General features: G+C 38.7%; 1 protein-coding gene across 2 annotated transcripts in view; it reads right to left on the bottom strand.

Moving 5' to 3' along the window:
- Positions 1–3,318, bottom strand: part of PKIA (protein kinase (cAMP-dependent, catalytic) inhibitor alpha) — a 32,817-nt gene extending 29,499 nt beyond the window's left edge. For both annotated transcript variants that reach the window (XR_001515112.1, XM_006754292.2), the window contains exon 1: positions 3,197–3,318. The gene's annotated coding sequence lies outside the window, so the exon portion shown is untranslated. The remainder of the gene's footprint in view (positions 1–3,196) is intronic.
- Positions 3,319–12,194: the final 8,876 nt, after the last annotated feature.

The raw sequence follows: 12,194 nt of genomic DNA, 5'->3' as shown, positions 1-12,194 counted from the left end.
ACTAATGAGTTTGCCGACCACTGGCCTAGGATCATTGAAAGGTGGCCTGCTCACAAGGAGTAGAAGTGGGTCAGTGGGAAGCTGTGGCCTGGAGAGTGACTGAACAATGTACACTGGTGAGAGCTATCTGCTATCGGAGAGCCGGGAATCCATCCATGGCTTACTGGATGGAGAGCAGGAAGATAGGGGGCCTGCAATGAGGATCCTGGGATTGCTTCCAAGTTTCTGGGTTGGATGAATGAAGGATGGTACCCTTTGGGGAATACCAGAGGAACAGTAACAGAGGCAAAAGTCTAAGAATGGCACTTTAACATCTCCCAATGCCACGTTTAAAGTAAAAATGGCCTTCTTTTTCTTCCTGAATGAGTGAAAATGCATTCATTAAGCACACACATTCCCACATATGCTAACATCTGCTCTTCTGCAATCAAGTATTTTCTGTGTAGTGTCTAACTAGCTATTCCAATTGCAATAGTGCTTAAACACGCCAATATGCCTCTTTGCAGCCAGAAAGAAAAACAGTTGCTATGACTATGTTTGAACACATTTTAAATAATGTATAATCTTTGTCACTTTATGTGCTTTGCAATACTAGTTTCCTAAATAGCATTTAATATCTCCCTTTACTAAAAATGTCATTGTTCAGTATTATCATTAACGGTTTTCAACCTTATTAAATGTCTGAATGTTAGAATTATTATTAATCTCTTTATTAAAGTTATGATCTTCAGCACAATATTTAATAGCCTTCTTTGAAACTATCACTATATGTTATTTAAAGCATTGTCCATCCATTCACTTTAAATGGGGCTTTCTGACTTTGCAAGCTTTTGAAGTCAGTAGGATAGACTCCAGAGAGAAAGCAAATGCTAAAGAACAGCAGTAGAAATTAAACAAATCTGAGTAATTAAGCATTAATCTAGCCATTAAGAAATATATGTTAACATTTACCTAATATATAATATATAATAATCTCATTTTAAAATGAGATAATGCACTGAACAAAGTATCTTAAAATATGAATTAAAAGATGTGATAAAATCATTATATTAGTGAAATTTAAAAGTTTTTGTAAAGTGAGGGATTAATAATAAGTACATTTGATCCAGGAGACAGATTATCTGGAAACATTATGACATTTTTTACATTATAAAAATCACTTTACTATCAATATAGATTGTCTCTATTACAAACTTTATTATCAGAAATGGAAATTACATTATGACTATATTTTATTATCAGAAACATTCAACAAACTAAGTACTGAATACTGGTTTTTAACAAACAAAAAACAACTTATCTGATGAAGAATTACAATGGATTCAGAAATTAAATATCACCAAGTGGAAACTTTTCACTGACTGCAGGAAAAACTACTTGAGTATGAAGACTTTCTATTTCTCTAGTTTGTGCTCCAAATTTCAGGAAAAAGGGTTTTGTGCACATTGCAGGGAGTGAGGTAAATATTTAACACATAAGAACCCTTGAATTCATCTTTTCCAAGCAGACAGGTCATGTTCACCCATCAACAGTAAAAGGTCATAAACTCAGGCGGAGATATTTCGAGAAGGAAAAAGCATGCTTCTACATATTTTTAACAGAAACAGCATTTCACAGTTAGTTACAAAAAGCGAATATTTAAACATTTAATTATGGCTAAAGTTTGCAAATAATGTTATCATCCTTCATGAAGAAGCACAAGGGATGAGGCATAGTGGGAATGTGGTGTTGTGGACAATGAAAATAAGCAGCTACTGCGATGTATTATGTGCCACGCTAAAGGGATTTTTTTAAAATATATTTTATTGATTTTTTTACAGAGAGGAAGAGAGAGAGATAGAGAGCCAGAAACATCGATGAGCGAGAAACATCGACCAGCCGCCTCCTGCACATCTCCTACTGGGGATGTGCCCGCAACCAACGTACATGCCCTTGACCGGAATCGAACCTGGGACCTTTCAGTCCGCAGGCCTACGCTCTATCCACTGAGCCAAACCGGTCTCGGCGCTAAAGGGATTTAAAAGCCAGATTTGAGTGCCACCATTGTTACTTTCCATTCGATGTTTGCCATTTGATGCTGGGCAAAATATTGAACTTCCTTGAGTTTCAGTTTTCATGCCTCCAAAATGTGGATTCCCAGACTAAGGAAAATATTTCAAACCTTTTCAAGGTCTAAGAATCACTGGCCTGAGTGTTTTTATGCCCTTTATAAAGGCTAAGTTTTCACAGAAGACAGCATTTTTCTACAAGCCTTTAGAGAGAGGAAAAGCCATACATAGGAAGTCCATTCAGGTCCGGGGGTTCCCAAGTCTGACAGCTATTTATAGCCAGGGGTAGGTCCAAGGGCAGCACATTTGCTGTAACTGATAACTGCCCAGGTTTCTCGCAGTTAAAGGCAAGTTTTTCCTTTCTCTAAGTGCTGATTGAAGAAACTGTTGAAGACAATAATTATTTTAATTTCCTTATTGGATTGCAAGGAACATGATTTTAAAGGTTGCTCAATGAGCACTAACTAGGAGTCAGGAGCTAACACCTGAGGATGTAATAATGAATGAGATGAATAGGCCCTGATTTTGATGTCACTAGAATCTTTCTTCTTGGGATATCTTCGTTATTCCCTTTATCTCAAATTGCTAATGAAGATAAAGTTGTTGGTGTGGTTTTGACATACATAAGTACGTTAAAACAGACCTCCCCCTTCCCCAGTCCCCTTCTGCTCCCTTCCATGCTGAGAGTAAGACTAGATGTACCCCACACGAAACAAGCCAGTTTCCCCTCACACCGTTAACTGGGCTGCTCCCCACTTAGGAGACTTGAGGCCATCATGGCACTTAATTTTGATAAGCTGCTGCTAGATCATGGAGATACTCATGAAAATGACTTGTCTCAGGAAAAAATACCAAAAGAGTTAATCTGTCCTCCACATACCTAAACTCTAGGGATTAACCCACAGGCACTGAGATCACTAAGTGTACTGGCAACAATGAGCTAAAAATGGAAAAAAAAATCATACTGTTATGGTAGCCCTTTTCCTCCAAGGTATTCTCTGGTAAACACCACAGTCTCCAAGGGACTTGCACACCGTTTCCTTGTAGGGCAGGTTACATACCCATCTTCTCCCAAGCAGACACATCAGGCCCCGCCATAAGCACACTTCATTTAAGGTGGTTGAATGTGTGATAGGAAGTGTTCCTACCTGAATGGAAACCTTCTTGTCCTTAATTCATTGGCTACGCTGGATTTTTTTTCTTGGATCAGACCTTCAGTCTTCTACCAGAAATCGCTCCTTTGGGAAACCAGGCCTTCCCAGAAATTCAGGAAACTGAAATGGAGACAGCAGGAGAGAGGGAAGTTAATTACACGTATAGATCTCAATTTTTGAAGTTTTAAGTTAATGTTCAAGCACACATCTTCCAAGTAGCTTACTAAAAACTTAAGGGCAATTCACGGTTTATAAGTCTGAGTACTCACAAAGTGAACACATGACCAGAGTCCAGGAGGCATTGAGGTCTTCCAGCCAAGCAAAGATGTCCCAATATCCTTTGTTCATTAAGCACAAAGCCAGGACAAAAAGGCAAGTTTCCCAAGTCTTTTTTTTATTATTTACTTCCTTTCTCTATTTTTCACCTAGATTTCTCAGGAAATTATTAATTTGACTAAACTTAATTATTCATAAAAATAAACAAGGCGAACTTGCAAAGGATATTTCACAGAGATCTTTAATGAACAATATCCATCGTGTACATGCATTGTGAGCTTGTCTGTTCAAGCGCTGTCACACACAAAAGTGTGCGTGTGCATGTGTGTGCGTGTGCACAGGAGCGCCTGTGGGTCTCTTTTTGTGATGGTGTGGCAGAGAGAGAATAAATCTGTTGACTGCCAACCAGTGATTTAGAAAGCCAGATATTAAGGTAAAGGAAAAGGCTACAACAGATGAAGCAATCAAGTCCTATGGTTGTGCTTCCAAAGTAATAATCACAGTTTTCTGAGCAACTAAGGGAGCAAGCCGTCTCCTCAAATTATAGTCACACCTGTTCCAGACCATCTGCCCATAAATTCCACACCATCATTCACGGAAAACAAGTGGCAGTGTCTCTCCCTCCCTTTACCCATTGGCCAGTCTCAAATACATTATTTTTCTCTCCAAGGTTATGCTCTTTCCTACCCATTTAGACACATTAGGATCTAGGAGAGACACATCCGTGCTCTGTCTTGGTGCTTGTCCCAGTGATGACCCTGAAGGAGCACTGGACTGGTAGGGGCCATAAATTGTTTGGGATTATGTGCCTGCATTTCTTACTGAATATGTAACTGTTCTTTACCTTCATTGATATTGATGTTGGGGGGAAAACTCAATAACTCTGAAAGGATTTGTAACTTCAATTCAAAAAGCAATCATTCCTGGTACCACCTTTTTGGAAGAGCCCACGGAATAAATCAGAGCAAATCGTCTTTAGATGCTGAATTTCCTTTCAGTGATTAATCCCTTATAGGACTAATGTGTGCTACGGGCACGGTTCCACTTCAGAGGGAGGAGATGATCATAAACATTGATTGTTGGCAATGTCTGAAGTACAAGGAAATACTAATGCAAGAGGCCAAGGCAACTTTAGTTAATGCTTTTATGTTATCAAAGTGATGTATTGTTATTCTGGCCTATAAAGGCATCACTTTGACACATTTCCTACCCACCTTTTCCCAAAACCTCACAATTAAATAATACCATCATTTCATTATGTTCATCAATAAATTGGAGTTTGTTGACACTTGTGATTGCCAATGATACTGGATGCACTTCTACAAATCCCTCCCATGGCAAAATCTGATCTTCCCAGGGGAAACCTGACACAGCAGGGCCTGACAGCCATTACGACAGACGGCTGTGTAGCCAGATTACCACACATTTCACTGCGAGGCACGACAGAAAGCTGAAAAGGCCATGCTCTCCCTGCCTCTGCTGTTCAGAAGTCACTCATGACTTTTCATCAGCCAACTCAGAAGTGTTCCATAGATTTAGACTACAAAGTATTATTATTTAATGTCTGTAATATGGCTCTAATCCTATCTTATTTTTTATTGGTGCCAAACAAGGAAGTCATCAGGGTATGTTTGTGCTTAACTCTTAAAAAATAATTAAAATAAGTTATTCAACATGTTTTCCTTTGTGTTTTTATAAACAGAGCAGTTCTTCCTAGGCTGACTCTGGGCACACATAGTTGGCTTTTTTTTTTTTTTTGGATTCTTTACTCATCTGTTCCACCAACTCATGTTTGTTCTACCTTCTCAAAAAGTAGCATTAAGTCATTCATCCATGCACTTATTTATTCATTGTTTATTAAATGATTCTTTATTGAGCAACTACATAAGGCAAAGGGAAAAGGCAGAAAACTAATCTGGGTTGCCTCAGAAGTCATGAACTCAGTTAAAATCTTTCCTGATAACAGGTGTTACTCAATTTATTGGAAATTGCATTTCATGATGGAGACTCACCAATTCAGGGAAAACCAAGGCCTAAATCATAATAAACTAGTAAAAATGTTAGACATATATTGAGTGTCTGCTTTATACCTGACTCTTTAAAAAAGTCTCTAAAATCATTAGTAATGCTTTGAGGATTGTCTGATTTCATTGGAATCTCCCCTTTGCAGATGAAAATAAGAAGGCTGAGTTATTACATGACTTGCCTAAAGAGAAATGGCCCAGAAATGGCAGGACCAGAATCAGCACCTGGGACTTTATAATGCCAGACTCTGTGCTCTTAATACAGTGTGTGTGTGTGTGTGTGTGTGTGTGTGTGTGTGTGTGTGAAAGAGAGAGAGAGAGAGAGAGAGAGAGAGAGAGAGAGAGAGAGAGCAAATGAGAATTAGTTTGATAGAGAACTTCTGAGAAATCCCATCAACCAATAACTTAGGAGCTCCAAACTACGCAAATAACTGTTAACCACATGGCTGAACGAAAGATCTCTCACTTCGGAACTGAGAAAGCAAAAGGCTTCCAGAAGTTGAATCCAAATTTTACTTTTACATAAGATATTTATTAGAGAAGACCAAAGATGAACTCAATAACGGGAGTGCTCTGAAGAGACAGGAAGCATTCACACCAGCACGGTTCATGCTGCGGGTAACAGGGGACATAGAAATTGGCAGTGCACCTGCAGATTCATTTGTTCTCATTTCTGTGAAGGGAACAGTAAATCAATAAACATGAGAAAAGTGGAAAGAATGGCTAGCAATTTGGGTAGTTTGCTTAATCTCTATACTAAGAAAGATTAAGCAAAAGAAAAAAATCTTTAAATGATATTTTTAAAGCACTTACAAATGCATATGGTTTCTTTATACCAAATAACTTGGAAGTATGAACTGTCAAATCTTCCAATATTTTTGATGATGGAATCCTTGACTTTATTTGAAAGTATGAAGTATAACAATGAAATAATAACAAAATCTTAAGAAAAGGGTTAGAAAAGAATTCCTTCACTAATCCTCTTAAAAACAAAATTATAAAATGAAATACTGTATGTTAAAGAGTATTTTGAAACAAATAAAAAATTCCCATTACTGTTATAGAGCTTTTTAATTTTTATTTTGGTTTAATTTTAATAAATATTCACATGTTTGCATAGTTGTCAAAAGGTAAACAGTATTTTAAAATCAGCTTTCTTCATTCTTCATTAAGAATAATTCCATTTTGCTGTACAGTCTTGTAATTATAATAGGATAATGAGTTTTCTAGTAAGTGGATATACTTTATTAAAACATTTTTTTATTTTTTTTAATATATTTTATTGATTTTTTACAGAGAGGAAGGGAGAGAGATAGAGAGTTAGAAACATTGATGAGAGAGAAACATCGATCAGCTGCCTCCTGCACACCCACCACCGGGGATGTGCCCGCAACCCAGGTACATGCCCTTGACCGGAATCGAACCCGGGACCCTTCAGTCCGCAGGCCGACGCTCTATCCACTGAGCCAAACCGGTTTTGGCTACTAAAACATTTTTGTATTGTTGACTATTAAAGGTGGTTCCAATTTTTTGTTATTAGAATTGACATGCCAATGAACACCTTTATTTATATAACAATTTTATAAATAAAAATTATTTATTGGAGTAAGTTTCTAGAGTTAGAATTAATGTGTAATAACCTATGAACATTTTTTTAAAAGGGAGAATGATGATTTTTATTTTTAAAAATATATTTTATTGATTTTTTTACAGAAAGGAAGGGAGGAGGGATAGAGAGTTAGAAACATCGATGAGAGAAAAACATTGATCAGCTGCCTCCTGCACACTCCCTACTGGGGATGTGCCTGCAACTAAGGTACATGCCTTGACCGGAATCGAACCTTGGACCCTTGAGTCTGCAGGCTGATGCTCTCTTCACTGAGCCAAACCGGTTAGGGCAACCTATGAACATTTTTATCTTGCTGGAGATTTCCAAATTACTTTTTTCAAAAGATCAAACCAAATTATATTGCAAAAATTTTTTCCAACATAAAATATATATAATTGTTTATTTTGCTAAGTTAAACTGAAACCTCATGTTCCATTTCTTTGAATTTTTATAACTATTGAAGTTGAACTGCACACATATTATATGTATAGTACTAATTGTATTTTTTCTCGTTCATCATCTATCACTCTTTTCTGCTTTCTTGTAACTTATATCCAGATAGCTGGAGAAAAATCATGAGTCAGGGCGAATTGAAATTCTAATAAATTAATAATTACCAACTTCAAATGAGTTTTCTAGGCTGGAAATATTGTTCTGACTTACCAGTAAGTACCTTCTAATTCTCCTTAGTGACTATTTTTTTAAAAGCCTTCCCCACTCTCCTCAAATTTCCCTCTACCCTCTCTACTTCCCTTGCTCTCAGCTGATGAGTTGCCTCATATCTTATTAAGAATATAGAAGCCTGTAAATAGTCCACTGTCCGGTTCATTAATTCATTCGCATTCACACTAATCTTCGTATTCCCTTTTATTGTAAGAGTTCGAGTTAAAAGGCCATTTGCACTACATATGGTAGGTATTCCATTTTCTCTCATCTCCTCAAGTCAGTGGTTCTCAACCTTCTGGCCCTTTAAATACAGTTCCTCATGTTGTGACCCAACCATAAAATTATTTGCATTGCTACTTCATAACTGTAATGTTGCTACTGTTATGAATCGTAATGTAAATATCTGATATGCAGGTTGGTCTTAGGCGACCCCTGTGAAAGGGTCGTTCGAAAGCCAAAGGGGTCGTGACCCACAGGTTGAGAACCGCTGCCTCAAGTACTTCACAGCACTGCATTTTCTACAATCCATCTATTCCATATGAATTATTCCCCTCAAAATTCAAACTTATTCTAGACTAGCAACTCCTATTTTAAAAGTATATAACATGAAACCTTCCCTTGATTCCTGCCTATCTTCTTTATCCACTTCATAACTGAGCTTTTCAAAATTGTCTTCATCCATCCTTTCCATTTCAAGTCCCATTCACTGTAAGCTGCTCCCATTGGGCTTCTTTTATCTCAACTCCTTTCCCACTGCCCTGAACTATTCCTGGTGAAGGTTGCTGGCGATCTCCTCATCAGCATAGCCTATCAATAGTTTTTGTCTCCATATTTCTAGGCCCTTTCCTTCTTTAAAAAAGCAAACAAAAAAACTATTTGATTTTCTGCTTCTATACTGCTACAGTCTCATAATCTTCTACCAGAGTCTATTTAACTGGCTCCCCTTCTTTATTCTGATTTCTAAATATTCTACTAGTTTCATTGATCATTGGTGGTATATGCAACATGAAGGATTAGTCTCAAATTTTTGGTCTCATAATAGCAATATTAGTCGCAGCAGTCAGTACCTCTCTGAGGTTTACTGTGTGCCAGACACTATTATAGGACATGTTTTACATATATGAGTTCATGCTCCTCATGAATCTGTGAGATAAGCCTTATTATTATTCCCAGAGTGCAAGAGAGGAAACTGAGGCACTGGGAGGTTAGGTATCATTTCCCCAAAGTCACATGATCAGTAATTTGTGATGCTCCTGGCTGAGTTAATGTTGGAACTTTAGAGTAGGCAAGTTAAATAATGTCTTACCAATTGACCTTAAGTGAGCAAAATTTAATTAACACCTTGTAAAGTAGCAGGAAGCAATGGAACATTTTGTAAGTCAAGCATCAATGACTAGGTATAATTGATTCTGATTGAGTGAAATTTCTTATTACTCTGTCCTTTTGAAAGAGAAATAGTCTTGCTTTAGTGTTTTACATTTTCCCCCTCATTCACATATTTACTCGTTTATTCCGCACACATTTCCTGAGCACCTTCTATTACCTGTCTCTGTTGAAAGTCTTGGAAGTTTCAGTGATGAACAAGAAAACACAAAGTCCTTATTCTTAGGCAAATACCCCAGAGAAGGGGGGAGATGGGTAAACATGTAAACAGATTTCACAGAGTGACCGAAATGCAACTGGATAATGGGGGAGAGAGGCAGTGAGGAGGCAGGTCTCTGTGGTCAGGATAGTAGTGACGGCATTTTAACAGAGACCCTGCTGATCAGAGGGAAATTGGATGAGGTAGGAGAATCAGCAGATGCAAAGCTGTGAGACAACAACAATCCAAGCCTGTTGCATTTGAAGGCTGGAGAAAGGCTCATGTACCCAGAACCAGATGAAGGTCGGGGAAAGACATTGGAAGTGACCAGTGCACTTGGTGCCTGTAAGCCTTGTTAGATGGTGTATAGTTGAGTATCTTCATGCTAAATTGATTGACTTTAAAGGTTAGAAGCAGGCCAAGGATATGATCTGATTTTTAAAGATTATCTTGACTGTTGAATCTCCCATAAAAACAAAATAGCTGTGCCTCTATGAACTGTGGATAATAAATTTTAAGAAGCCCAGCAAGCTCTTAAATAGTTGGTTCACTAATTATCATCATTAGTCTCAACTAGACTGAATTAATATATGCTTGGTGACCCTGAGGTCCTGGGGCATTGTAAATTATGGAAACCCAACTATTTCCAAATTATTGCTTTGAAAATTTCTCAAACCTGTTGAGATGCAGGAATATTATTTTATTCCTGGGGGCTAAACGAAAGAGTTACAGTAAGAAAAGAGGATATGATAGGTGGCTTCTTCTCTCTAGTCTGCCTTTCTGTGGGAGAAGTAATGGGTGGCACATTGCTTACATTTCAGAACTAGTTAAATCCTGTAAGTATTTGCTACAAAACTGTGTTAGAAACTGAGCTGAAATGAGAATGCACAGTGAATAATTAATACTGAGCAGCTATCTATAATAAAAGCCGTAATATGCTTATTAGACCAGACAGCCGAATGATCTTCCAGACGACCTTCCAGACACAGCTGGGGCTGCGAGGCCCGAGCCCCTTGCACAAATTTCGTGCATCGGGCCTCTAGTTACTAATAAGAGACAAGCACTATGACATTATTTACACACTAACCCTATGGGCTGGGTACATTTATTATCCCATTTTCCAGATGAGAAATCTGATGCTTTTAACAGGCTCAGGTGATTTCTCCAAGGCTGCACAGCTAGTCAAGGGCGGAGACAGCATTTGGACTCAGGAGAGCTGATATCAGTGCCAACTCTCTTAAACACCATGCTCCACTGTCTGCCAGGAAAGAAATATCAACGAGAGAAGAGAACCATCAAGTGTGGAGATATAGATATGTGAAACTGACCCTGAGACTGCCTGGTACAAAGGATCTCCTTGAGAAGGCCTGAGTGTGTGTAAGATGCACCTGGGATAGAGAAGACTGTGAGTGAGGTCACAAAACATGCCGTCTGTACCAAGGGGCAGCAGGAGTGAAAAGGAACTAGCCCAGGGCAGAGGGGAGGCTGCCAGCATGATGGGGAGGGCCAAGAGCGATCTCTCTCTATTTCTTCATAACTATTAAGTTACGTCTACTCCACAATATCCAAAAGAGGTCGTGGTGCAATGGACAGTCTGTGGACACATCTTAGCTTGAACCATGGCAGATGTCAAAGAGGACAACAGTGGCATCCAAGCATTCCATTTTTCTTTAGACTTAAGGCAAAGCGGCTTTATGAGCTGTATAATTTAGGGAAGTCTTCAGAGAACATATTGAAAGCACACTATCTCAGAGGAAAGCAGTTTCACAAAGATCTCCCAGCAGAAGCTAGTCCAATCACAGCAATCGGTTCGTGAGATTTGCACTGAAATAGCATCACTCAGGCTGTGTGTGTTTTTAAAGCATTCTTCTAGATCTAGAAGAAGGCTCGTAGAGTCCATCAATTCGCAAAGCGATGAGGACCCGCACTGATGTGGCAGGAAGAGCTTTGCTCTAGAATTGGATCCGTTTAGGTTTTGCTGCTTACCCTCTTTCTGAGCATGTTTCCTATCTGCCAACAGGGATAACACTGTTACAGGATGTGGTTACACTGAATGAATGACACATGTAAGCGCTATAGCCTTCCAGACCGTAAGAACACGCCCAGTAAATGTCACGTGACCTGCAAACACTCTGCTTCCTTGAAATGGGTGAAACCTGTTCTCACGTCCTTCTTGCTATTTCTTAGCCAATGGTCTAAATATCAAGGCAATATTTAGTTAAAAAGTATTCTTGTCCTTTCACTGTCCACTTGTATTTGCAACACATTCTCCTCGATGAACCAGGTGTCAATGTTATATTTATCACTTAAGCCATTACTGTTCAGATGTTTAAGATAGTTCAATGTGAGCCCTGGCCGGTGTGGCTCAGGTGGTTGGTCACTGTCCTGTGCACTGAGAGGTTGCTGGTTTGATTTCCAGTCAGGGCACATGCCCAGTTGTAGGCTCGATCCCCAGTAGGGAGTATGCAGGGGCTGCCGATTGATGGTTCTCTTCTCTCGTTGATGTTTCTCTCTCCCGCTCCCTTCTTTCCTCTCACTCAAATCAATAAAAACATATTTTTTTAAAGGATATTTCAATGTGAGGTCAATCATTACACACAGGGACAGCTCTGCTGGCTCTGTAAGATTTCAATGAGATATAAAATACATCCTAATCAGAATTAACTTTCAAATAAGAGGGCAGCAATGGCTTAAGATGTTGATAGGAACACCTTTCCTTTTTGTACAAAATGTTATTTTACTTTGCTTGCGGGGGGAGGCTCTGAGGAGGAGATAAGTGTGTCTTCTTTAATTAGTAATGCACATTTCCAAATATCCTCTTCTGAAAGTGCCAAA

Source organism: Myotis davidii, unplaced genomic scaffold, assembly GCF_000327345.1.
Source record: "Myotis davidii unplaced genomic scaffold, ASM32734v1 scaffold452, whole genome shotgun sequence".
Classification (NCBI taxonomy): domain Eukaryota; kingdom Metazoa; phylum Chordata; class Mammalia; order Chiroptera; family Vespertilionidae; genus Myotis; species Myotis davidii.
This window is presented reverse-complemented; position numbering and strand designations above follow the sequence as displayed.